The sequence below is a fragment of the Chionomys nivalis genome, chromosome 4 (genome assembly GCF_950005125.1).
Source record: "Chionomys nivalis chromosome 4, mChiNiv1.1, whole genome shotgun sequence".
Taxonomy (NCBI): Eukaryota; Metazoa; Chordata; class Mammalia; order Rodentia; family Cricetidae; genus Chionomys; species Chionomys nivalis.
In genome coordinates this window covers 31,572,945-31,599,671 of record NC_080089.1, presented here as the reverse complement: position 1 = coordinate 31,599,671, position 26,727 = coordinate 31,572,945, and the positions used below count along the sequence as shown (strand labels likewise).

General features: G+C 41.7%; 1 protein-coding gene across 1 annotated transcript in view; it reads right to left on the bottom strand.

Annotated features, from left to right (window-relative positions):
- Window positions 1-24,722, bottom strand: part of Arhgap32 (Rho GTPase activating protein 32) — a 227,892-nt gene extending 203,170 nt beyond the window's left edge. Inside the window, exon 1 of the mRNA XM_057766589.1 lies at window positions 24,444-24,722. The gene's annotated coding sequence lies outside the window, so the exon portion shown is untranslated. The remainder of the gene's footprint in view (window positions 1-24,443) is intronic.
- Between the last annotated feature and the right edge of the window lie 2,005 nt (window positions 24,723-26,727).

The window sequence follows — 26,727 nt, the reverse complement described above, 5'->3', positions numbered from 1 at the left end:
GATGAGGGAACCTGAAGAGATGGTTCAGCAATTAAGAGCACTTGTTTCTCTTGCAGAGAGCCAAGTTTGGCTCCCACCACCTACATGGTAGCTCACAACCATATATAATTCCAAGTCTAGAAGACCTGATAGCCTCTTCTGATATCTTCAGGCACCAGTCATGCACAACCATAGATACAGGCAAAACAGTCATACAAATAAAATAAATCTAAAAAGAAAAAAAAAAACAGAAGTATCAAAGAGAATGTTAATTTGTAACAATATATTTCGAAATAAACACCAAGTTTTCAGTCTGAGCTTTTCTGACCCAAGATTTAGGTTACTCACATTAATTTACCACTGTCCATTTTACAGAAGTAAATACAGGTGTCCCTCAATATATCCAAGATTTCTAAAATATATGTATGGACAAATCCTTATGTAAAATGGTTAATATTTTGCTCAACTCTATAAACTTAAACCTTCTATTGTAGATGTCCCAAAACAACATAAATAATAATATACAATTCGCTATTAGGCACATACTTTCAATCCCAGCACTCGAGAAGCAGAGGCAGGTGGATCTCTGTGAGTTCAAGGCTAGCCTAATCTACAGAGTGAGTTCCAAGACAGCCTGGGCTGCATAAAGAGACCCTGTCTCAAAAATAAAATAAAATATGTGAATAGCTGTTAGACTGTATTGTTTAGGGAATACTGACAAGAAAAAGTTCATACTTGTTCAGCACAGATGCAATGCTTTTCTTTCAAAGAGCTGATACTGACAGTTAACTGAATCAATGGATGCTCAACTGCAGTTCAGAGGACCTCCTATGATGTGGCACTGTTTGTGGATATGTAGATATCAGAACACAGACCTTTCCTTCAAGCATAACATATACAAATTACTACAATCAGTATTTCCCACACTTTTCAGTACTCTTCTTTAGCTTCCTCTTACATAATCCATCCATTTTAATTAAATGGACAACTCAAAATCAGTATTTTTGCATACAATTGTAACTGAACATACTATATGTTCATTTTTCTTTCAAATCCAGGGTTTTGCACATGCTGGGCAAGCCTTCCACCACTGAATCACATTCAGGTCCAGGGAGAATTCAAAAGCTAGGATGTAGCTCAGTGGTACAGAATTTGCCAAGCCACACATTCATCCCCAGCTCCTGGTAGGAGAGAACAGGATATTCAACTCATGCAATATTATTTGGCTATTTTATGGCATTCTGTCAAATGTATCCTCTATTCTGTACTATAGTTTACTTGTTTTTTAAACAGCTATCACATTAAAACCCAGACCTATGAATATCATGGGACTAATTTTAATTTAAAGACACCAAACATAATACTAAAATAAAGATATACAAATTAACCCAAATCTTTTGAATTTAGTTTTTCTTTTGTTTTGTTTTCTTAATCTACAGCCATTTAAGTATGGTACCTTTCACCTAATAAAACAAACAAACAGGGGTGGAGAGATGGCTCAGAGGTTAAGAGCACTGACTGCTCTTCCAGAGGTCCTGAGTTCAATTCCCAGCAACCACATGGTGGCTCATAACCATCTATGATGAGATATAGTGCCCTCTTCTGACATGCAGGTGTACATGCAGGCAGATACTGTATAATAAATAAATAAATAAATAAATAAATAAATAAATAAATAAATCTTTAAAAAAATAAAGCACGCGCGCACATGATGTTCAAAGATCCTAGCCTAAGTCCAGTCTCTCATCCATCACCTTTAGGCCGAGTGTGAACAGCTACTGTCTGCAGCAGTATGTACCTTACACACTTGTTTATCCCCATTAATCTCCTCATCCCCACTCTTTCCTTCACAGTTCCCATCACTCACATCTCTGACTCCTAAAGGAAGGGGTCTCAGATAACTGACTCCTGAAAATCGTCTTATCTTGGGTCTTTAAAACAGGCATAGAGTTTTTATATTTTTAATAATAAATTGTTTTATCACATAAGAATAGCTAAAAAAATAAAAGAATAGCTAATAAATCAATACTTGAGGTTAAACCGCCAAATGATTTTTCATAAAGGTAGTGAATAAAATTCTCCATCAACTAGTTTAAATTTTATGTTAAACTTTTGATTGGTAAAAATATATAATAGTATATTTCAAGACATTACTGAAACATTAATCATTCTCTTACCATAACTAGCACACTAATTTTTCCCACCTTGCATCTTATCATTCCTTACCTAAGACAAAGCAGCTAATGATGTCACAGATTCAATTATATGATTCCAGTTATGCAATATGATCCCAGATTTCTGAACCATATCCTAACCAGAACATTAAGGTCTGGTATTCACTACTGGTTATAAAGAAAACTACGGCTTCTCTCTCTCTCTCTCTCTCTCTCTCTCTCTCTCTCTCTCTCTCAGCAGTTTCTGTCTCTCCCTTTTCCCCACTTCTCCCCTTCTCCCTTTCTCTTTCTCTCTCTCTCTTTCTCTCTCCTCTTCCCCCTTCTCCCCTTTCCTTCTATAACCCAATAAATATGTATCCAACTTCACACTGCAACAACAATAACAACAAAAAAGAAATCTACTTAGAGACTGGAGAGATGGCCCCGAGGTTAAGAGCACTGGCTGCTCTTCCAGCAGTCCTGAGTTCAATTACCAGCAACCACATGGTGGCTCACAACCATCTCTAGTGGGATCTCATGCTCTCTTTTGGCATAAAGGCATACATGCAGATAGAGCACTCATACATAAAATAGATAAATAAATCTTTGAAAAAAAGGGAAGAAAACTACCTAAAAGTATATATAAAAACACAGACACAGATGCATCATTAATGGGAAAGGAACCATATCAAAGAACATGTAGTGTCTAATGATTAATCAGGGTATTAATTTCAAATACAAACATCTCTGTTTACTAAAAGACAGCTACAAGACGGCATGAGTCAAAACAAGGTGTTATCCAAAATCTTCTGTAAATTGTTTCCAAGGACAACAGATTTTAAATAAAGGCCCAAACTTGATCGTTAGTATATATAGCATATACTAGTATATAACCAAGAGCAGTGTACCAAAGGCTGAGCTGCTCCGTTACTTGCAGACATATTTGATATAGTATCTGCCAAAGACATCTGCCAGATTTTTGTTAACCACCTTGGAAGAAAAACGAAAGAACAAAGTAAGTATGCAACTGCTGTAACCAGCTCACTCATCTGAAACATTCGTAGGTTTTACTCCCAGAATAATGCCCAACGTCTAAACGATATAAAAAGCAAGCCAAGGAATTAGCGTGACCCAGATTCAGGACTTCTCAACCACTGGAGCTGGAAGACAGCTGTAAGCACGAGCATAACAAGAACTGCTGAGGAAAAAGCCACAGGCATGCACCATCCTTCTTAGTATATGAAACAGCAACAATTAATGCTGCCATTTTACAGGGAGAAGCAATGTTTTTAATAACTACCACTTTGGGATACGAATATCTAATTATATTTTGCTTTTTAGACCCAAGATTCTTCTGAGAACAGTAGTAATTTCTTCCAATGAGACTTTCTTGGTGTTTTGTTTTTCTGGAATAGGACCATTAAACAATTCTGCAGAAAACAAGGAGAAAGAATATCCCAAGTCTACTGGCAGCTTTTCTCATCTTCAAACAATTCCTCCTTCATATGCACAGCCACAGAAGTCCAGAGGTCACTGGCTTCTTTGTACTCAGTTCCATGGTTGTTACAAACAAACTGTTGTCCCCACTCCTTCAGTGAAATGGGCTATAGCAACTGCAGCCTGAGTTACATCTGAAACCTGCATAAGTCAGGCTATTTCAACTCTGAGTTATCAAGCCTCTTTTGTGAAAGGAAGTCATTTATTTACCTGGGTATAAAGTAATAATAATTCTAGTCAAACACAATCATTGGCCCAAATGGCTTTATGATTTCTTCTGATAATTATCATACTTCATATAGCACTATTTTTGAGATCTTTGTTAGCTTCGTTTCTCTGAGGTTTTTCTTATCCATGTTACTTTATTCAATTACACATAAAATATAGAAGTGTATTATGGACCTTTATACTATGATATATAAATCTTATGTTACATTTAAAGTTTAAATCTTAAAATTAAAGTAGAACATGGCTTTAATCCCAGCACTGGTGAGGCAGAGGCAGAAGCAGGTGGATTTCTGTGAATTCAAAGCCAACCTGGTATGCAGAGTGAGTTAGTTCTAGGATAGTCAGGGCTACATAGTGAGACTCTAACTCAAAAAATTTCAAAAAAAAAAAAAAGGAAGAGAGAAAGAAAGGAAGAAAGGAAGGATGGATAGATGAAAGAATAAATCTTAAAGTTATTAACTTTATTTGCAACAGATAAAAGTCTAAAACAATCAGCATTTATAACCAATATGTATACTATTTAGAATAATATACTTAAAACATAAAAGTAATGTTGGCTTTCTTTATATACTTTAATAAGAACTGCTTAAAATGACTAAACTGCATATTTTTAAGTAAATTACTATTACTTTAACATGCTACTAGGAGCTCCAAAATCTACTTTATTATAGCTGGATAATTAATCTAAAAATTACTCCCAAAAATTAGGCAGTGATAAAGCAAAGGTTACCTGAGCATCTTTGAAGCATTTTTGTTTTTGTACAGCCACCCTGCAAACTTCTGAAGAAACACCAAAGAACTGAACCATCGCATTGAAGGAAGAAAAAGCTTTGCAAGCACAAACTTAGGATCACTCGGCCACAGAAACCTTCCACACCTCCTAGCTAACCAAGGCAAACACTCTACAAGGATGAAAATACTATTCAAAACTTACTAAGACACCAGCATGTGGGGAACACTGCAGTCCACTGAGAAAATGAGCCCCATCGTTTATATTTTTTTATCTTAATGAGCATAAAGTGAAGAGAGAAACAGTTGAAAGCTCCGGAAGAGGGACACAAAGATCACAACAGCAAAGGTCACAGAAACACTGCTGAAACTGAATCATGCTAAAAAACACGTTTAGGAATTTTTTAAAAACTAAAATAAAACGGGAAAGTTATCCAAGATTTTATGGCATAAAATTCAGTAACGAAGAACCAGGCATGTTGGCACACTCCTTTAATCCCAACACTTGGGAGACAGAGGGAGGCAGATATCTAAGGTTAAGGTCAGCCTGGTCTACAGAGACACTTCCAAGACTACAGAGAAACCCTGAGAGGGGGAAGCAGGACTGTAAATGACCAAAGAGAATCTACAAACCATTGTCACTTTTATAAAGTCACTGAAGAGGGTGTTTTCTGCTTCTCCTATAGTCCACAGTCCCAAAGCAGTAGGAATAGCCAAATATTTTTGTGTCACTGAAGTAGTTAAAAGTAGAGTGAAGGATTTTCTGAAATTCTGCTCCAGTTCAGACTTCCCTTCCTGTTTCTGAAGAGGCTGTCCTACAAAAGCTAAGTTCCAGTTACAAGAGATGGCTTCTCCACAGACGCCTGCTCCTCACTTGCTTACACAGAAACGCTGAAAGAATAAAGCCAATAAAAAAGAGTTTTTTTTCACCTCCAATTCTCTCCCAGGCTCAGCAAATAGGAAAAACTTGTCAGTTTTCAGGAAATACTGTTGAGCAAATAAATACATGGAAAATTGCTTCCTACTCGGAGCAAACAGCTGAAGTAAACTGGTCCTCTTAATCAAGGCAATTTTCAATTTAAATGTCTCACTAAATGACTTCCAGAATATTAATAAAACAATCTTAAATATTCAAAATTATTTAGCAGGCAATTATTATGTCTGCTGTATGGAAGTCTTTCTGACAGTCACAGAGACATCTTCAGCTCTTGTGTTGTAAGAAAACTTAAGGAAAGTAAGAAGAACCCGCTCCCCCCTCCCCAAAGCTCAGTTGTGCTATACTGTGAAGACACTTAACACTACCACACAGTGCACCTCAACATACTGGATAGGAAATTCTATACTGTGTACATCTTACACAAAACACACAGCAGGGGACTACTCCACAGGGTACTTGTGAGGAATAAACCAAGTAACTTCTAAGAGGGGCTAGGAAGGGTTCCTAGTCTCTCAATAATAATTAAATTACCAATAACAAGAACTACTGGTCAACTAAAGCAGCTATTAACTTCTCATTCAATAAAACGGAGTCTTGAATCACGGTGGACATCTTTTAAAAAGTTCTCTTGGAAACTAGAGCTTACTAAGGGGTGTACACACCTGGATAATTACAGGGACTCTTGACTACTTAGACCGACACAATGAAACTGAAATTTATGGAGGTAGATGTGGTTATCCAGATCAAGGAGACATAATATCAAGCCTGGAGAAAGCACTGAAAATAAATAGGAAGCTCTGGCCATGCCTTCAACTCAGAAACAGTCGAAAACAGGAAACTCCTATTAAAAATATTGCTAGGCAGTGGTGGCCCACGCCTTTAACCCAGCACTCAGGAGGCATAAGCAGGCAGATCTCTGAGTCTGAGAACAGCCTTGTCTACAGAGTGGTGAGTTCCAGGACAGTCAGGATTATGTACAGAAACCCTACTCAAAAAAAAAAAAAAAAAAAAAACCTGACCTAGGGGGCTGTGGAGATGGCTCAACAGCTGCTCTTCCGAGGACCTGGATTACCCTTCCCAGCACCCACAGCAGCACTCAACTGTAACTCCAGGTCCAAGGGATCTAATGCCCTCACCTAGTCTCTGCAGGGACCAGGCATGCTCGAGATATACAGACAAACATACAGGCAAAATACTCATACATATAAAATAGTTTTTAAAAATTCAATGTTGAACCACTTCCAGCTACAAGGTATCTCTTTATGAGCTGTTGACCAGGGAAGCTCCTAGAAACCTAAAAATAACATAGGCTGTTGCCTCTGCTCTGGGTTATTTACTAAACCAGATGGTAAAGACCTATTGTGAAGTCACTACACGCTTGAGTTCCAGGATACAGAGAAGTCCAGCTGGAAATGATCTGTACGATTCTTGCTAGCTAGCTCTCATGTGCTAGAAAGCTGTTATGCAAGACTCCAAAGGAGGGGAAAATCATCAATGGGTGTACCCAGCTGTGGACCCTGTGTGTCACAACAACAATCTAACAGGCATGATATACCCACTAGTAAAGTAGTAGCATGGTTGTTATGGAGATAGACAATCTATTTCTAATTGGATCTGAGGCTGGCTCCATAAGAGGGAAATCATACCTGTTACTGCAAATCTGGTCAAAAGCTGGGTAGGATATAAGAACTAAAGGGAACCTACTACTGTTGACATGTTGTCAACTGTCTTCCGAATATTTAGTTTCATACCACAGATCCGTGCTGTTCTCAATCTCAGTCGGAGAAGCCTCTCTTCTCATAGGCAGCAGCTACTGCAGAAACTCTTAACTAGTCAAAGTGCTAAGAAACAACTGAGTGTTCAGTTCCTAAACCCATCTAGATCCCCGTCCTCTCCCCTGCTCTCCAAGGCTCTGGGAATACTGCTGAAGAGGGCAAAGGACGGGAAGGAGTGGTATGAAATGTCCTGTACACACACACAGCTACTGTACTCAGGAATCCACTGTGGGTACTTTGCAGTCACAAGACATAATAAGACCTAGCCAATCTACATTCTAACATGGGTGAGGGAGGGGGTTCATGGGCTTTATCCCTAACTGGGGGGAGGGGGGGTGAGTGGTGTAGCCTCTGCTAAATTGCCTATGCTCCAGGTAAATCCGTTCTCATAGAAGATTACCAAGGCAATCTACAAAAACCAGTTCAGATACACACTTCAAGTCAACTTTTCCTATTAAAATTATAAAAAAGTAAGCATTAAAACATAAAAGGCCTAGCATTCACTGCTTTTATAAGCATAAAACCTTTAATATTGTCTCCGGTTTTTTGCCAAAGATGTAGTTCACTGGTAGAGAACTTGCCTAACACACATGAAAGACTTTTGGTTTTACCCCACAAAGCTGAAGCTAACATTCTACTGCCTATCACCCTGTCCAAGCCATGAAAGGGAAAGTGGGCAGAGATGTGCTGACTACTCAAAATTCTCAGCAGTTTCTGAACCTTGGCATAACTGACATTTCATTCCAGATAGTTCTTTGACAGGTAAGCAGGGGAGGTTTCTCTGCTTGTTGAGTATGCTAGAGAATTAATTTCTCCAAATGTAAAAACAAATCTGGAAGACATTCCTTTCCCAGGCCAAATTCAGTATTTATAAAATCACATGGTTTGCAAAGTAGTGCTGAGAAAAACCCACACTTCAAGTTAGCTGACCCCAGCCCTATGTTCTGAATCTACTCTCTCCCTAGCAGAGCATGCCAAAATTAGTTAACCATGTTTCTTTGAATGACACCACCACCAAGACTGTTGTAAAGTTTGAATAAAAGGACATCAGTAAGGATCAATAAAAGTATGCACTCAGTGCAAAGGAAAAATAAATTTATATTTTGGGGTTAGCACTTTAAAACTAGTTTTATGAAAATATATTGCATGTTTTTACCTTAATATATTTTAATCTTTTATAAATACTTTAGAATGACCATTTCATGGAGAGATGTGCCCCCCTCTTTGCCCCTCACCATCTGCAGCAGGCCAGCTGGCCCTGGGGCCGTTAAGAGTGGAAAAGCTGGCCCTGTCCCTCACCAGCTGCAACAATTGAGAAAGCAGGCCCTGAACTTCACCTGGGCAGCATAATAGAGCTGACCCTGTTGACAGGGCATGGGTGAGCCAGCCCTGAGAGCATGAGAGTAGGAGATCTGGTCCTGACCCCTTTGACTGCCATGTGGTGGCATGGGCAAGGAAAGGATGCCCCCCATCACCACCTATAGCAGGGGAGAAAGCTTCCCTGGGGGCAGGGGCATGAAAGCAGAAAAGCTAGCCCTGTCCCCCGCATCAGCTGCAGCACTCTGGAGTGGGCCCTGCACCTCACCTGAACAGCATAGTAGAGCTGGTCCTGGCAGCGTGAGTTGTGGGTGAGCTGCCCACGACGATGTGAGAGTAGGCAAACTAGCCATGCCCCTTCTTGCCTACTGCACAGGGTGAACTAGCCAGGGCAGTGCTGGAGAGCTCACTCTGGCATTGAGAATGCAGGACAGCTGGCAGGCTGACCAACCCAGCCACCACCCAGATCCAGAGCCAGGGCTATGAGTTGGCCCACACCAACATCTACCCCATCTATGATCTGGTGGACCATGTAAAGAATCCAGTCCTGCAGATCCAAAGCTGCAGAATCTCCATGACATAGGATAACAACAGAATATCCAAAAGGACTTCCAGCGAGGACCCAGTATCAATAGTATAGCGAGAGCCAAAGACCTAGAACCAGACCAATGACTTATTGCAACGAACACTTTCAAGTAAAAATTTATGGACTAAAGAGTATCCTGTGTGACTCACTGTGTCACACTACAGCTTCCATGACAATATTTTTTTTCTTTTAAATTTTCTATTATTGTATTTTGGGGCAGAGATTGCAAGGGCAGAGGGCAGACACAAAGGGACTTGGAGATGTATGGGATTAGGATGTATAATATTAAATCCACAAAGAATTAATAAAGTTTTCAAAAATGACCATTTCAGGCAAATATTACTATAATAACCAAATACAAAACCAACCTAAGAAAGAGAACAATTAATATAGTGTCAACATTCAAGATGTTAGATTAACTGTCAAATTTCATAAAATATCATTTATTATATATTAAATAAACTTTATATTCGGGCCAAAAAACAAAATGACTATATAATGAAAATTAGGATAGCAATGTTCTAAAAAAGAGAGAGAGGAAGAGAAGCAGGAGGAAAAGAACTGGCAGAATGCCCTAAATCTGAAGGTGATGGGGGGATATAAGGAACACGATTTGGGTTAGTAGAGAGAATATACCAAAAAAAGAGTCGAAGGAATCGAGTTCTAGTTTCAGCTGGCCTACTTGTGTGAGAATGTGTTGCTAGACAAGTCACTTAACCTGATTTATTTCCTCATTAATAAGGAGAAGAAGAAAAAACACTTTGACAGCGCTAACATTGTCAAGTGTCACACACACACAAAGATTCCTTTAGAATGCTTTTAAGGCTGTAAATAAATTCCCTGGTATTATGAGACTTGTACGGTCACATATCAGCCTGAAGGCAAGGGAGGTTTCCCAGCCTTTTACATCTTACAGTACATAACAGAAATGACGGTACTGGAGCAAGAACCCTGGGGTAAATGGGTCATGCCACTGGAGCCCAAATATGATCAACCTAGTTCCTGCTCATCTGTCCTGCCAGTCCTCTTTGAAGACCGGGGAATCATTATTTCTGACCCATCTGTGCACACTCAGTACAAGACTTGGCCCACCAGTTACAACACTTTCAGTAAAGCACCAAGTTCAACTGGGGGCACTCCCTAGTAAATGACTTCAGCAAACAAGATAAAGTCCACAGTCTAACTAGGACAGATCTGCACCACCTTGAACCTAATCAACTGGGACTCCTGTCCTGGGCCTCAGGCTTTAAAAAGCCTTATACCAAGCTGTGAGTGATGGCACGCGCCTTTCATCCCAGCACACAGGAGCCAGAGGCAGACAGATCTGAGTTCAAGGCCAGCTGGTTTACAAAGGGAGTTCCAGGAGACCCAGGGCTACAGAGGGAAACCCTGTCTGAAAAAAAACAACAAAAATGTACCAGCCCTTCCTCTGGCTACACTCCTATGGGGCCCGAAGTTCTTAGGACCTACAGAATGTGTTCGTAAGCAACCTATATGCCTTCTCCTTAACTAAGACCCCAGAACGCCACTCCTGATGACAGTGTGTGCCCAGGCCTCTTCCTTGAGCTAATTCTCTCAAGGGCACCATTATATACAGCCCTAGACCAATGGCTGATAAAAGTGCTGCTGCGTGAGTTTGGGCTGTAGTGCTCACACTGTGTACATATCACTGGCACAGGAGGCTAGTGGAGAGGAGGTGTCAGGGAAGAGACCAGTTCTCTGTACTTCACCATGTTCTCAAGCAGAACTTCGCAATCTTAATCTCTAAGACTGATCCAAATCACTGTAAGGCAGACAATGGGACTCCTTTCTCTGTTGGTTTGATTTATAACTTCAGATTTTAGTCATTTAGCAAGATGACTTCCTTGCATTGAATCTATAGATTGCTTTTGGTAAGATTGCCATTTTTACTATGTTGATTATCCAAGAACATGGGAGATCTTTCCATTTTTTGGTATCTTCTTCAATTTCTTTCTTCAAAGACTTAAAGTTCTTGTCAAATAGGTCTTTCACATCCTTTGTTAGTGTTACCCCAAGATATTTTATGCTATTTGTGGCTATTGTGAAAGGTGATGTTTCTCTGATTTCCCTCTCAGCTTCTTTATCCTTTGTGTATAGGAGGGCTACTGATTTTTTTTTTTTTTTTGAGTTGATCTTGTATCCTGCATTTGACTGAAAGTATTTCTCAGCTGTAGGAGTTCTCTGGTAGAGTTTTTGGTCACTTATATACACTATCATATCATCTGCAAATAACAAAAGTTTGACTTCTTCTTTTTCAATTCAAAAAATATGGTAGAGAATGGCAGAAAAGACACCAATCATAGACCTCTGCCTTCAATTTGCACATTCTCTCTCTCTCTCTCTCTCTCTCTCTCTCTCTCTCTCTCTCTCTCTCACACACACACACACACAAATTGATCTGAGAAAGCCGTAAACCAGGCATGACAGTTCAAACCTATAATCTCTTTAGAGGACACTAGAGGATCACAAAATTAGTCTGGGCTATGTAAGGAAATTCAAGCTAGCCTGGACTACAAAGTGAAGACCTGTTTTAAATTCTACCCTCTCTCATCAGAAAACAAACCCTTGTTCTTTGAGGTTATGGAGAACATGATTACAAACTAAATCTATAATGAAATAAAAATAAAATGAAAAGATAAAATGAGATGAGATAAAAAAAAACACAAGATAGAGGTGGTTGCTATAGACAGGTAATTACAATGGCCTCTCTGGTGGGGAAGAAAGCAGACATTAACTGATATGGGTGGGGTGGCTTATTTTATTTTTTTGTCCTAAGGATTGAACCTAGGGCCCCATGATTCTAGCTCTTGAAAACAGCATATTTTAATCAAAGAGAATAGCAAGCAAACATACCTAAGAAAGTATATGTGTTTACTGGGGTAGGAAAAATGAGTATCATCCACATATTACAATAGCAAAAATATATCAGGGTGACACCACCAAATGCTGACACAGATATACAATAGGGATCCCCATTCACTGCTGGAGGAAATGTAAGATAGTATGGCCACTTATGAAGGGAGGTTTCGCAGGACTAAACATACTCTTACCAGATGATCCTATCAACTATGCTCTTTGGCACTGCTCAAAACAGAGCTGAAAATAGATCTACATAAAACCTGCACATGGGTGTTTATAGCAGCTTTATTCAAAATCACCAAATCTTGGAAGCAACCGAATTATCCTTTAGCAAAGGAATGCATAAATGAATTGTGGTACATGCAAACAATGGAGTATTATTCATTGCTAAAAAAGAAATGAACTATCAAGCCACAAAAATACATGTAAGAATCTTAAATACATTACTAAATAAAAGAAGCTACATTAGGCTGGAGAGATGGCTCTGTGGTTAAGAGCACTAGCTGTTCTTTCAGAGGACCAGAGTTCAATTCCCAGCAACCACATGGCAACTCACAACTGCCTGTGATTCCAGGATCCAACACCTTCACACAGACTTAACGTGCAGGCAAAAGACCAATCAATGCACATAAAATAAATTAAAAAATAAAAAAAAAGAAAAGGCTATGTTAGAGCTGGAAAGACGATGTAATGGTGAAGAGTATTTACTACACAAATGTAAGGATCTGAGTTTGTATGTCAGGGCCCACATTTTTCAATAAATAAATAAATGTTAGGCATGGCCACACACAGGCCTAAAACCTCAGTGCTGTGGGAGGCACAGACAGGAGTATTCTTGAAGTTTCTTAGCTGCCAGCTTAGTTCCAGATTCAGTGAGACCCTGTCTCAAAGGAATAAGGTGGAGAATAACACAACAACCCATCACATACACATGTGCATACAACAGATACACCACCATGTGAACATACACACAAATACACTCCTGATGAAAGAAAGGATGGTGAGGCTACACAGTACATGATTCTAACTATAAAACATTTTGGAAAAGTCAAAACTGTGAAAACAGTAAAAAGACATGCAGCTATTAGGGAGAGATAAATATGCAGTTGAGCATGCAGACATAAGAGGACTTTTACAGCAGTGGTACTGTTCTGTATGGTAAAATGGTGAATACATCATTCATTACCATTTGTGTACCAATAAACCCTGGACTTTTGGATGATGTGTTGCTATGAGTTTAATAAATGCAACCACACCAGAGCTGTTAAAAATGGAGCTGGGAGACAGGGGTGTCAGGAAATTTGTATGGACATTTTTATCACTTACTCAGATTTGCTAAGAACCCAAAAATCTGTCTACATGGCTCAGTGGTAGAGTATTTGCCTAGCAAGTGTAATACTTAGAGTCTATCCCCAGCTTCATTAAGTGGACTTATTGACAGATTGACAAACTATAATAAACAGTGTTTTTTTTTTTTTTTAAAAAAAAAAAAAAGGACGAAAATCATTATGAATTCAGCATAATGACCAGGAGAAAATCAAAGAAGAAGCTGGGGATCAGAGGATGTGCATAAAAATGCTGGACCAGGGGGCTGGAGAGATGGCTCAGCGGTTAAGAGCATTGCCTGCTCTTCCAAAGGTCCTGAGTTCAATTCCCAGCAACCACATGGTGGCTCACAACCATCTGTAAAGAGGTCTGGTGCCCTCTTCTGGCCTTCAGGCATACATGGAGGCAGAATATTGTATACATAATTAATAAATAAATAAATAAATAAATAAATAAATAAATAAATAAAATGCTGGACCAGAGTATGTTATTATTGAAACTATTCTGTATACTGGAGGATGCTTAGCAGATCCAGACCTCAATTTTGCTAGATGCCAGTGGCAATTCCCAATCTGTCCCTAAACACTAAATAATGTTCCCTATGGGCAAAACCTTCCTGGGTAGATAACCACTGACACAGGTCAAGCTAAAGGTTTTGCTTCTATGTTAAAATGTTAGGGTCTGCCTTCCATACTCAGTGTATTGGAACCATTCAAAGCGAGAGTGTTAAGATCTGACTAACATTTACCATTACTCTGGTCCCTGTATTTAAGGAGGATTTAAGGAGGACAGAGTCCAGAGCAGAGGCAGAGAAACTGTTGGCAGGTTTCCAGGAGAGAAAATAGTTTGACCTACATTGTAAACAGTGAAAGAAATTCAAGATGGAGTCAGGACCAGACTATACTGTGACGGCTGAGCTTGGTAAGTCTTTATGTGAGATAAAGAGAAAAGGTCAAAGGTGATTCCAGGGGTTTTGGTCTTCACAGTGCATGGATGATGGTGCAACCTACTGAGACAGAGAAGACATGAAGGGAGAAATAAAGCAAAGGAACCTACAGTCTTGTTTTGTCCATGCTGTCCTCAGAGGCATCCATCAGAAATTGAGAAAGAGACATGAACTCAAGTGGTATGGTGGTTTGAATGAAAATGGCCCACATAAGCTCATAGGGAGTGGCATTAATAGGAGGTGTGGTGTTGTTAGAGGAAATGTGTCACTAGTGGCAAGCTTTGAGGTTTCAAATGCTCAAGCCAGGCCCAGTGTCATTCTCTTCCAGCTGCCTGTGGATCCAGATATAGAACTCTCAGCTACTTCTTTGGTACAAGGTCTGCTTGTGCTCCCATGACAATAATGAACTAAACCTCTGAACCTATAAACCAGACCCAGTTAAATGCTTTCCTTTATAAGTGTTGCACAGTTAAGATGTTTCTTCAAAACCATAGAAACCCTAAGGGGGAAGAGACCAGAAATGTAACTCAAGTGACCTCTAAACCATGAAAATGGGTGAGTCACCTGAGAACCAGAGGCATTTCAAATTTTCAAGCTGGAATAAGATGACAGAAAAGGACATAGAAGAAACAAAATGTGGCTGCTGCACAATAGCCAGAGTGAAATATCAACAAGATGCAGGTAAGGTACACCTGATTGCAAAATACCAATTTCAAGGCCTGGGGATGTAGCCCTGTGGTAAGAGTTCTTATGTATAGCGGCGGTGGTGGCGCACGCCTTTAATCCCAGCACTCGGGAGGCAGAGGCAGGCGGATCTCTGTGAGTTCGAGACCAGCCTGGTCTACAAGAGCTAGTTCCAGAACAGGCTCCAAAACCACAGAGAAACCCTGTCTCGAAAAACCAAAAAAAAAAAAAGAAAGAAAGTATTAAGAGTTCTTATGTATGTGGACTGGCTTTCATTCCCAGGACTGAAAAACAAATAACTGATTAAAAATCCTTTTTTAATATTTTGTTGAAATAAAATCTCCTTTTGTAGCTCTGGTTGTCCTGGAAATCATTAGACCAAGCAGGGCTCAAACTTGTGACAATCATTTCTCTGTATGACTATAGATGTGTGACACCCTATCTGGCAAAAAGGGGGAAAAAGGATATGTTCTTATGTAATCTGGGCTAGCTATGAGCAGACTATGTAGCTGAGGCTAACTTTGAACTTCTGATCCTCCTGCCTCTGCTTGCCATGTGCTAGATTTGTAGATGTGTGCTACCAAACCTGCCATGCCTTCGTGTGTGTGTGTGTGTGTGTGTGTGCATGTGTGTGTGTGTATGTGTGTATGTGTGTGTGTTTGTGTACAGGTAGGTATAGGTAGGTAGTTAAGCAGAGAGAGAAAGAGAGATTCAAAATCTCTTATGTACCAGCCTGCCTTCAAACTAGCTATGAAGCCAAGGATGAACTCTAGCTCCAGATCCTCCTCCTACCCCTTCTGAACGCTGGGATCAGAGGGATGTGCCACTTATGTACAGGTTGTTTGACACCGGGGATCTAACCCAGGGCTTTATGTATACTGGGCAAGCACTCTACCAACTGATCTACATAGCCAGACTAAAATGTATTTAAAAAAAAAAAGCACAATATCAGTGGAATGGTGGGACAAGAGTATGAATAAATCAAGCTAAAGAAAATCCAGCAAGAAAGGAGAAACAACAAATGTAAACAATTCTTCAAAATTTCTGCTTCAAAAAGAACAAAGCAATTGGGCAGCAGAAGAAAGGCTAAGGTAAAAGCAAAGGTGGTTTAAAGCAAGTGACTTATTCAATTAACATAACAATGACTGGAAGGAAAAATATTATTCCTCTCAAATTATCCACCTAAGAAAAACAAGCAGTCCCAAGCTAAGCCATGGCTCTATTGCAAAAATTATCAGGGACCTATAATATCTATCCGCTGCCCTCAAAGGCAAAGCTCTCGGCTACAGGGTTGAATAGTATGTCCATACTAACAGCTCTGTGTTAACATGCTACATTCTCAACCACAAAAAGGAATAGGAGGAAGTGGAAGACAATTAGCTTCCTCTGTTAAGGCTATGACCTAGATATCACACATACCACTTCTGTTCACACCCATTTAGCCAGAACTGAAACACATATCCATGCCTAGCGGTCAGAAAGAGGCTAGAAAATGTAGTTATTAGCTGGACAGATACATGTCAAGATAAAACCTAAGGGAAGCTATAGGAATGGCATCTAGAAAACAATTAGTTACCAAACTTGCCAGTAACACACTCATGCGTGCCTAAAAGAGATAGGCCAGGAAAGAAAGAATGATAAAATAAGAAAGAAAGAAGAGCAAATGAAAGCCAAGAAGGTAAAATCTGTGGTTTAAACTGTGTCAGGAACAGAATCCTTTTGCTCTGTCATTTCTCACAAGGCTGCCTTTTCAGAAGGAAAGCTGCCCCTTCCATGTACTTCTAGTAAATTAAAAAATGTAAAATAGGTAATTTCTAGGGCTGGGGATAAAACTCCTTAGGTAAGAATACTTATGGTGTAAGCATAAAGACCTGAGTTCAAATGCCTAGCATGTACAGGTGCCTGAAACCCCACAAAGATAGACAGATTCTTCAAGTTTGCTGGCTAGGAAGCTGAGCCAAAATGACAAGTTTCAGGGATAGTGAGAGACCCTATCACAAGGAATAAGGCAGAGAACAACAGAGGTAAATACCCAAAGTCCTCCTCTAGCCCCTGGATGCACATAGGTGGTCACAAATGCCACACAAGAGTAAATAAATGTGGTAGTTTGAATGAAAATGTCCCCATACGCTCAGAGGGACTAGCACTATTAGGAGGTGTGTCCTTGTTGGAGGACGTGTGTCACTTTGGGTAGGCTTTGAGCTCAAGCCAGGCCTAGTGTGTTTTACTCTCTCCCTGTCACATGTGGATCTCAGCTCCTTATCCAGCACCATGTTGGCCTGCATGCCACCATGCTTCCCAACATGACTAAATAATGGACTAAACCTCTGAACTGTAAGCCAGCCCCAATTAAATCCTTTCCTTTATAAAAGTTACCACGGTCATGTGTCTCTTCACAGTAACAGAAACTTGAAGAAAATAAATAAATTAAAAAAAAAAACTTAAAAAAGCAACTTCCATCTAATATGGCCTGGACTAAGTAATTCTCATTTAGATATTAATAGATTCATTCAGAGCTGTTATTTCTGGGCCAAGAAGAAAGTGATCAAATTTCAGAATTGGAGGGTGTCAATACAGCTCATCCTGCACATGTTCAAGAAGGCAGGCCACAAAACAGCCTCATTCCACTGTCTTCTTCCTTGTGTTTTTGAATGCTCCTCCTAACAAAGCTTCCTAGAGCAGAGACCAAGACACCTTCTTCCTTCCACTGTAGAAGCATCATACAAAATCTGTAGGTGTACTTGATAGCTACTGATAAGCGAGAGTTGGTTTCCCTCATTCTGGGGTGAAGACAACTACTGAATGTGAAGGACTGCACGGACAGCAAGATATAACCTGTCAGGTTCCCCTTGGAACGGTCAACAGAAAAAGGGCAAAGTGCAAGATAAGATAAAGGTCCTCACTTAATTAAAAAAAAAATCACAGAATCAAAAACTGTTGACACACAGGAACCGGGAGCATAGATCAATCCTCAGCATCCCCCACAAGGGGAGAGGGGATGAAGAATTTGGGATCAAAAAAAGGACCTCAGCAACCTCCAATCTGACCTCTCAATTTGAATCTGAAGAAAATGAATCTGAGAGACAAACCATATACTAAGGTCACAAACTGCTCACAACAGGGTCAAAATAAATGTCTCGGTTCTCCAGCTTTGGATTCAAAATTCCTTTGAACCTGTAAAAGTTGCTTCATTAGGAGGGGCAGTCACTGTTTAATACTCTGGGTAATTACTGAGTTAAATGACATATTATTTAAAGCACTGAAAATGTTTATTGGCAGAATCCTTTGACCATCTACTTTTGCAATGAAAAGAGAAACAGGAGCACAGTCAGGTGACCTACCCAGGATAAACGTTGGGCTACAAAAAATAAAGATCCTACTACTTCAGACAATTGAAGGGCATATCTACTGCAGTTATCACACAGCAGATGCTTACAGACAACCTGAATCTAGTTTACCATGTTCTGATGGTGGCAATACACCTTTGTTTTCAAAGTATACCATCTCTACAAGAGCCAAGATTAATGGGATACAGCATTTAAGCAAAGCTAGCAGGCTGGAGAGATGCCCTAGCCGTTAAGAGTTCACATTGCTCTTCCAGGAAACCCGTTAACAGATCCCAGCACCCTCATCAGGTGGGTCATAACCTCCTCTATCTTCAGCTACAGGAGATACAATGCCCTCTTCTGACCTCTTTGGCACCCACAAATGTGGTATACACATACAAATAAATAAAAATGAAAAATAAATCTTTAAGAAAGGAGAAAAGCTAGTTAGAGGATGGCCATGAGCCAAATCATTGAGTAATTTCTGAAAATATAATATTACATTCACTTTGAATATCCTAGTTCATGTCTTTCACGTGAGAAAGTAAACCAGATACCCTATTCCTCACTTAATTTTCTCTATCCCACAGGGGATTCCTTTAAATATCAAGGAAGAGTCCTTGTCCAGGTATACTGTTAAACTGTAATTACTTTATCAGATCCCACTCTTTAGTCCCTCAGGGGATATTTCTGCTCAACCTTCATCTGCCAGATTAAGAAATCTCTGGTTTTATTGGGTTTTTATCTGTAGAGAGAATGTCACTTTACCTTAGACTTCTCAAATTTTCAAGTGCTACAATTGTTCCCCATTAGTTTTGCAGGTGCACAGTGCTGACCCACTATGGAAGACCCCCTCCACCTGTAAACCACTGTTCTACCAAGAGCAATGTGGGAACTTAATCACCTCCTCTACCTCCCCTGGTTCATATCACTTCATTTAAGGATCATACAAGGCCAGGCAACCACCCAATTTCCAGGACTGCAAGAGCCACAGTGACCCCAATTCTATTTTGTTTAACTGTCAGAACAAAGGCCTTTTTCTGCTTGCTCACTCTTCCATTGGGATTAACACTAAACAAAACAGCATTTGAGATGTAACTTCTATTTCTGAACTGTAAAATAATTTAAGCCAAATACTTGAGAAAGAGTTTAATATCAAGGTCTCTAAGCAGCATAAAAAAATTAATTTTTATTATTTTAATTCCAAAGAGAATGTTACAAAGATGTTGCTGCAAATCCTAAGAGTTGGAGTACAGCATACACACTGGGACAGTTATCTTCCCTGGCCTAATTAAAACAGGTCTTTCTCACACATCTTTCTAAAAGAAAAAAAAAGCCAATACCAAAATAGAAGTGGTATTTAAATTCACCTGAGGGTATTGCTAGGAAATTATCAAGAAGCAGGACCTTGAAAAAACAGATGCATCTTCCCCTTTCTCTTAATTATCTAGTATATATATATATGTATATATATATATTTAATAAATACATATTACAATACATAAGACATAGTTCAAATTACTTATTGTTAGTTGTTAACTAAACTAATTGTTTCAGTAAAAGAGAAAACTCCATAAAATTCCAAGTAGCATAACACTCAAGGAGAAAAAAAACTCTATAATCTGAGCTCAAAATTATTACAGTATTTTAGACTAGAATTTACAGCCATCACGTTCACTTAGTGCTTACTGTTTACTCAATGTTGTGTCGATGTGACAAGCACCATTCATTTAATCCCCATGACAGCTTCCTAAGGTAGACAGTAACTATACAATTTCCTAGTTATAATAGAGACACCCATATCACCAAGATACAGGCTTATGCAAGACTAAAGGTTTTTAATATCATATGGATACAAGTCTATCTGGCTCCAAACTAAAATTTAGTGGTTATCCAGAAGTTAGAACTTCAACTTCAAGAGGTTGTGGCAGGAAACAACACCTGTGCTAATTACAGCAAAAAAATGTCATGTCCTTTTTCTGCAAAGGACTCAGTGTTAAAGATTTTAGGGTCTGCTGGATGCACTGCCTCCAAAAATGCTCAGTTCTGCTATTAAATGTCAGGCTGGCCATCAGTAGCACGTAAAACAAATGAATGTGACCATATCTAATAAAACTTTTTCTTGTGGCACCAAGGATCAATCCCAGGGTCTTCCACAAGCTAGAGCAGGGCTCTATAATTAAACCACTGAGTGATATCCCCAGCTCCCGGTATTTTTTTTTAATTTTTCAACCTTTTAAAAATGTTAAAATTGCTCTTAGTTCATGAGTCATTTAGGCTTAAAGTCTGCATTGGGCCAATCCCAACCTAAATAGAGCAAAGAGGCTGGAGGAATGGCTCAATCAATAAAGTACCAACTATGCAAGCATGAGGACCTAAGTGCAGATCCCCAGAACATACATTTGAAGAAAAGAAAGAAAAAGGTTAGCATGATGGCCTGCATGTGCAATCCCAGTGCTGGGAAGGTCCCTGGAACTGACGTGTCAGTCTAGTCTAGACTAGCTCCAGGACAATTAGAGACCCTGTCTCCAGAAACAAGACGGATGACTCCTGTGGAATGACACCTGAGGCTGACATCTGCCCGCCATACACACATGGACACCCACGTGAGCACACACACACATAAATACAGACAAACAAAATTTGTTTCTTAGAGTGCTACAGATCAAAGCCTGGGCCTTCACTGTACCAAGCAAGCACTCCACCATTACATATCTAGCCCTATATAATAATTTTATAACTTACAAATGCTTACTTATAAAATTCTTAGTATTCTGAATACTCTAAAGAAGCACAAAGTCTCAATAAACTTAACCTTTCTCGGAATAACTAAAAATTCTCAAAAATCCAAAACTGTAGTTATTGCATAGGAATCACCTCAGAAATAAGTTCCACAAAAGCTTAGAACTGGAAGAAATCTAAAACATCCTTGTTCGTTATCTACATGCTGTAAATCACTTTAAAATATTTGCTAAGGGCTGGGGATCAAACTCAAAGACAGAACATTTATTTACCTAGTATGGATGGGTCCCTGGGATCAACCCCTAGCACGACAAGAAAATATCAAATTAATGAAACAGTTTGTCAAGCCAATTTGCCAGGTGAGACGGGACTGTATTTAACACTGTTCGTGTGTAATCACAGCGCTGCCTCACTCACAGCAGGTTTTACAAAGCATTTCCACATGCTTTCTACCACCTGACCCTTCACAACTATAAAAAGAGGATAACACAAGCTTTCCCACACCTATTTTATAAATAAATAAAAACAGGTTCTGAAATGTCAGTTGAGCCCAAGGAGAGTATAATGCAACTAAGCTACTGTGCTGGTCAGTTTTATTTTGTCAACTAGACACTACCTAGAATCAACCAGGAAGAGTGAACTTCAATTGAAGAACTGCCTCCATCAAAGTGCCTGCCTGTAGGCATGTCTGTGGAGCCATTTTTCTAATTAATGACTGATGAGAGAGGGTATCTCTCACTACAAGCAGTGCCACCACAGGACATGCAGTTCTGGGTTGTGGAGAAAGAAGATGAGGGAAAAAAGAAAACAGAAAACAGAAGACGAATAAGCCATGGCAAACAAGCAGTAAGTGGCATTAAGCAGCATTCTCCCACTATCTCTGCTTTAGTCCCTCCTTCCATGTTCCTGCCCTGGCATCCCTCAGCTATGGACTGTAAAGTGTAAGCTAGCCTAACCTTTTCCTCTCATGATGACCAGTGTTTCATCAAAGCAACAGAAAAGTAACTAGAATAGTTACTGAGTAGCAGAACAGCCATGGCCTATCTTCAAATCCACTTGCATGTTGACCACTTCCATGGATCTCAGATTACATGTTCACTGGTTAAACCCTTAAAATTTCCAAAGATGCTAGTCTTAGCCTTTAAGATACTATGTTTAGTTCGTCTCATCTTCCTTTTGCTACAGTCTTAATGAAGAAAACATCTGCTAGTTCCTGACATTTATTAAATTCATCTATAGGCAACAGTGAGTCTATATATACTATGCACATAATATGCCCAGTCAGTTTGGAAAGAGGATATTTTGATGGAAAAAACATCCAATGGGGGTTGGAGATGCAGCTACGTTGGCACAGAGCTGGCCTAGCAGTCATGAAACACCATATAAATGGGATCTAGTGATATGTCTCTTCCACAGCTACATATCAAGTTTGAGAACAACCTCGCATCCCTGAGACCTTGTCTTGAGAAATGAAGAAAAAAGTCATCCAGAGAGGAAAAAGCAACAGTAAAAACATATCCAGTATAACATTGAAAGAGACAATGAAAAGAAAGAAGCAGAAATGAATGGACTGTCATTAAAGTCTCGGTCCGACTTGGCTAAGCTTCTGGTGATTGAAAAATAATGTGGGGTTGGGAAAAGGAAATAAAAGAACCATAACTGCTACTGGAATTCAAACCGACATCAAAGGCTCTAATGACAGCTGAGCCTGCCTTGCTGGTTCTCAGCCTCTCCCTCGGAAACAAAACTGTTATATAACTGACCAAGGTTCTTCAACTAACACTTCCTCTCTGTCCCACATCCATCTTTTGTCCCCCACTGCGTCACCCTGCCCCCATCTCCATGGGCAGGATCATAAGCAATCTGGGCGGCCACCACAGCTACAGCTGGACAAGCCTCTGTCCAAAGTGCTGCTTTATTCCAGGCACTGCTCCACAGACCTCGGTAAGAAGAGATTAACTGGTTTAAGTACAGTTCCAGCCTCACACCGTTACAGATTACTTATTCTGAAAAGCATCACCGCCATGTCCAACTCTAGGAGGAATCAGACTCCAGACATTCCTGCAAATGGAAATCACACCGTCATCATACCTCATCTTCACAAACAACCCCCTGAAAAAGAATACACAGTAGAACTCTTGAAAAACTCTGAGGATGTGCTGTGGCAATTGCTGCGCCTATTGCCTTCCCACTCAAGGCCAAGGAACAAATGTGGATTCTGACTTCAATTCACTCAATAATGAAAACAATGCATTCATGAACCACAAACATCGTTACTCAAAAATCCAGTCACTGAATCAAACTAGCTGTTTGTGGACTCGAAGAGCCAGTTACTACATGCACCGTTTGCCTTTTCTTCTTCCAATAAAAGCACACAAATAAAGGCAATGTTTACAAAAGCAACCAATGTATCAGAAAAGTTCTGCCCATTCACATTCACTTAAAAGGTCTCAATCTGTGCAAATAAAACTCTGAAAGAATGGAAAATAAAAAGGGATGCTTTACAACAATGCCACGGCCCAGCTATCCATGTAGCATCATGCAATGCCTCGAGCAGTTTACAGCTTCACTGTAATTCTACATAAGATCAAGATTATAATTATCCAAATTCTATTTCCTAAAGGATAACTGTGAGACCATCCCAAGCATCCTTAGATGGCCTCCACCTCCCAGCCACCTTCTCTAAGTCTCGGCCGCAGGTGAGATTCTAAATGGTCTTACAGACTAAAGGTAAGAAACCGGGTGGCTTTCTCCCTACAGTGTCCTGTGTGCTGTGCACGAAACCTTTAACATAAATATTTACTCTAGTCAACAAAATGGGAAACGCAGCACACGGAGGTGGCGGGGGTGGCGGGGGGGGGGGGGGAGACGTCAAGGGAAAAAGGGAGGCACTAAAGTCACCACTACTGTCCAACTGTAGCAGCAACTTCAACCAATTAGGATGAGAAGGGAAACTCTACCGGAGTCCCAGGGAGCCGAGACCGCTGACTCCGCGGTCCCCGCGCGCGCCGGGGCTCCTCTGGCAGCAGCCGGATCCCCGGGGAGGCGCGCTGTCGCCGGCCTCGGCCTCGGGCGGGAAGCGCCACAGCAGGCCCGGAGGCCGTCGGAATGCCCGGTTTGCCGAGGGATGAAAACGGGAGGTGGCGGGCACGCTGTTCAGTCGCCCTGGGGGGCGGGAGAGACCCAAGATGCCCCCAAGGGCATCGGATCGCAACGTGCACGTCCAGAAGCACCGGTGCCGGCCAAACTGGGAGGCCCCGCAGCCCTGCCCGCCGCGCGGCCCACGTCAGCGGCGCCCCCGGCCAACCCGCCCGCCCGCCTGCCCGCCCGCGCCTTACCGAACCCCACGGCCCCGCCGCGCCGCCGCGGCGTCGCTGCGCGCCGCTCTCCGCTCCGTGTCTGCCCTCCGCGGGCTGGGCCCGCCGTCTTCGTCCGCCGCCGCCGCCGCCGCCGCCGCCGCCGCCGCGCTTAGCGCCGGGCCGCCCAGGGCCGCCGCGGGGGCTCGGCCGGGCGCCCCCCGCGCCAGCGCCTCATCCCGCCACGCCGCCCCGTCAGGCGCGGGGGCGCCGGCTGCGGGCCGCGGCCTCGGGTCGGCACCTCAGGCGCGCGGCGCGCTCCCCTCCCGAGGCCGCCTCGACCACCGGGCCGCCGCGGCGCGCTGCAGAGCCCCTCGCCCGCACGCCTCGGGCCGCCCCCGCCCCACTGGTCCGCGCCCGCTCGGCCTCCGCCTCCAGCGCTCCGCCTCCTCTGCACCCGCGTCGCGCGCAGCGGGAGAAGAGGCGCGCCGCCGCGGGCGCGGGCGCGAGCACGCGCGCGCGAGGAGGGCGCAAAGAGCGCGCGCACGGCTGCCTCGCGCGCCGCGAGGCCTCGCCTGGTGTTGTCCCGGCGAGCGTGTGCACTGCGGGGGCGCGGCTGGGGGCCGCAGCGGGCTGGGAGCGGGGAGCCGAGTTGCTGCCCTGGACCTTGCACTTCGGCTGTCCTCTCGGTCCCTGCGTCCTGCGAGGGTGCTAAGATTCCAGAGCAGGAAAAGAGACCACGGCAGAGGCTTCTCTCCTCCCCTTGCTGACCCCAGAATCTTGTCAGTGCACCCGGGACGGGAGGGGTCGTTGCCGCCAATCGGGAGATCTCGACCCTTGCTCTCTGGCTGGTTTGGGGCTAGACTGAACTCGCGTCGCTTATATTTTGGAATTGGGCTGTGCAGGGTGCTTAAAAGTTCCCTCAGTTGGCTCCTTCATCCAGAGTTCTGGACCAGCAAATTGAAAGTGGTGAGAGGAAGGACAAGAAAGGGTGAAAGAGTAGGGAACTTGAAGACGCGTGGTAAGACGGCAGATCTGGAGGCCATAGAGGGACTCCCTGGGAACCCTCTGACTGGATGCCATTGCCCTTGATTCCCCCCGCCGTCCCCCCACACACACCACCCCACCCCCGTTCTTTTGTTCCGCCTCCAAAGACTGTGCAGAGCTTCCACCTGCAACAACAATCAGTATGACAGAATGCCGGAAAGATAGCAGGATAGTCTACTGATTATCCTCCCCCGCTTTTTTTTTTTTTTTTTTTTAATACCCTCTAGTCCTTCTGACTCCTTCCATGTCTTAATGTTGAGGGCAAAGGGAGCAGTTAACCTATGTAACTTGCTTTTACATTCAAGCCTATTAATGCCAAATACTGCATCGTCTAATGTCACTGCAGTGATTGGGTCCACTCAGCGTTCAGTCATTTTAGTGGGAGTCATTGAATGTAAAACATGGCCTTGACCGCAATTAGCTGAAATTCAAGGGCACACACGAACCAGGATTTCACCACATTCTGGAGAGAGATTAGAGAGTGAACGTGTACAGTAATTCCATTTTCCTGAAAGTGTCAGTAAAACCAGCATTTCTTTAGGATAAAGATCCTACATGTTTTCTAGCATAGAATCAGGAAAGCAATGGAATGAGAATTTTAGAGGCACGAACTGGGGTGGGAAACATCAAGAAGCCATGTTTGGTAAGTGTATCTCAGCCACCTACTGGAAGAAGCACAAGCATCTTGGTCCTCAGGTAAATGAGGAACTCTGGAAACATTCTATAATTGTAAATTCTTTCTTTTACCATATCACAACTGCCCCTTTTGGTCACAGAGAGCAATGTCTGCCAGAGGCACAAGCATGAATCTGGTAACTTACGTTGGTCTGGGAATTTGGTGAGCATGAAATACAAATACCCTGGAAAACCCAAGGACGTCAGAGTGGAAGAACTAGGTCACCACAGGAGGCAAATTTTTCCCAAGGCCATGGCATCTTGACTACTCAGCTGAGATCCTCCCAGAGTCTCCATTTTATTCAGAAAACCTCCACATGCTAAAGTTTTACATAAAACCCTTAAATACTGAATGTTGGATGGTTTATGATCCAGTGTTGGGATTGGGCGATATATAAAGGAGTTAGGGTTTACATATACGTTGGATGATACAAAATTCATTTTGCTTTAAATTCTCTTAAATGTTTTGGTAACTATGACTTTCTTTGTGCTTTATCTAGTTCAGAGAAAGAATCAATGCCAGGTATTTTCCAAACACCAGCGCTGAATAGGCAAGTTCAAGAATTCTGATCCTCCTTTATCTGTTGTGAGCCACACTCCCTCC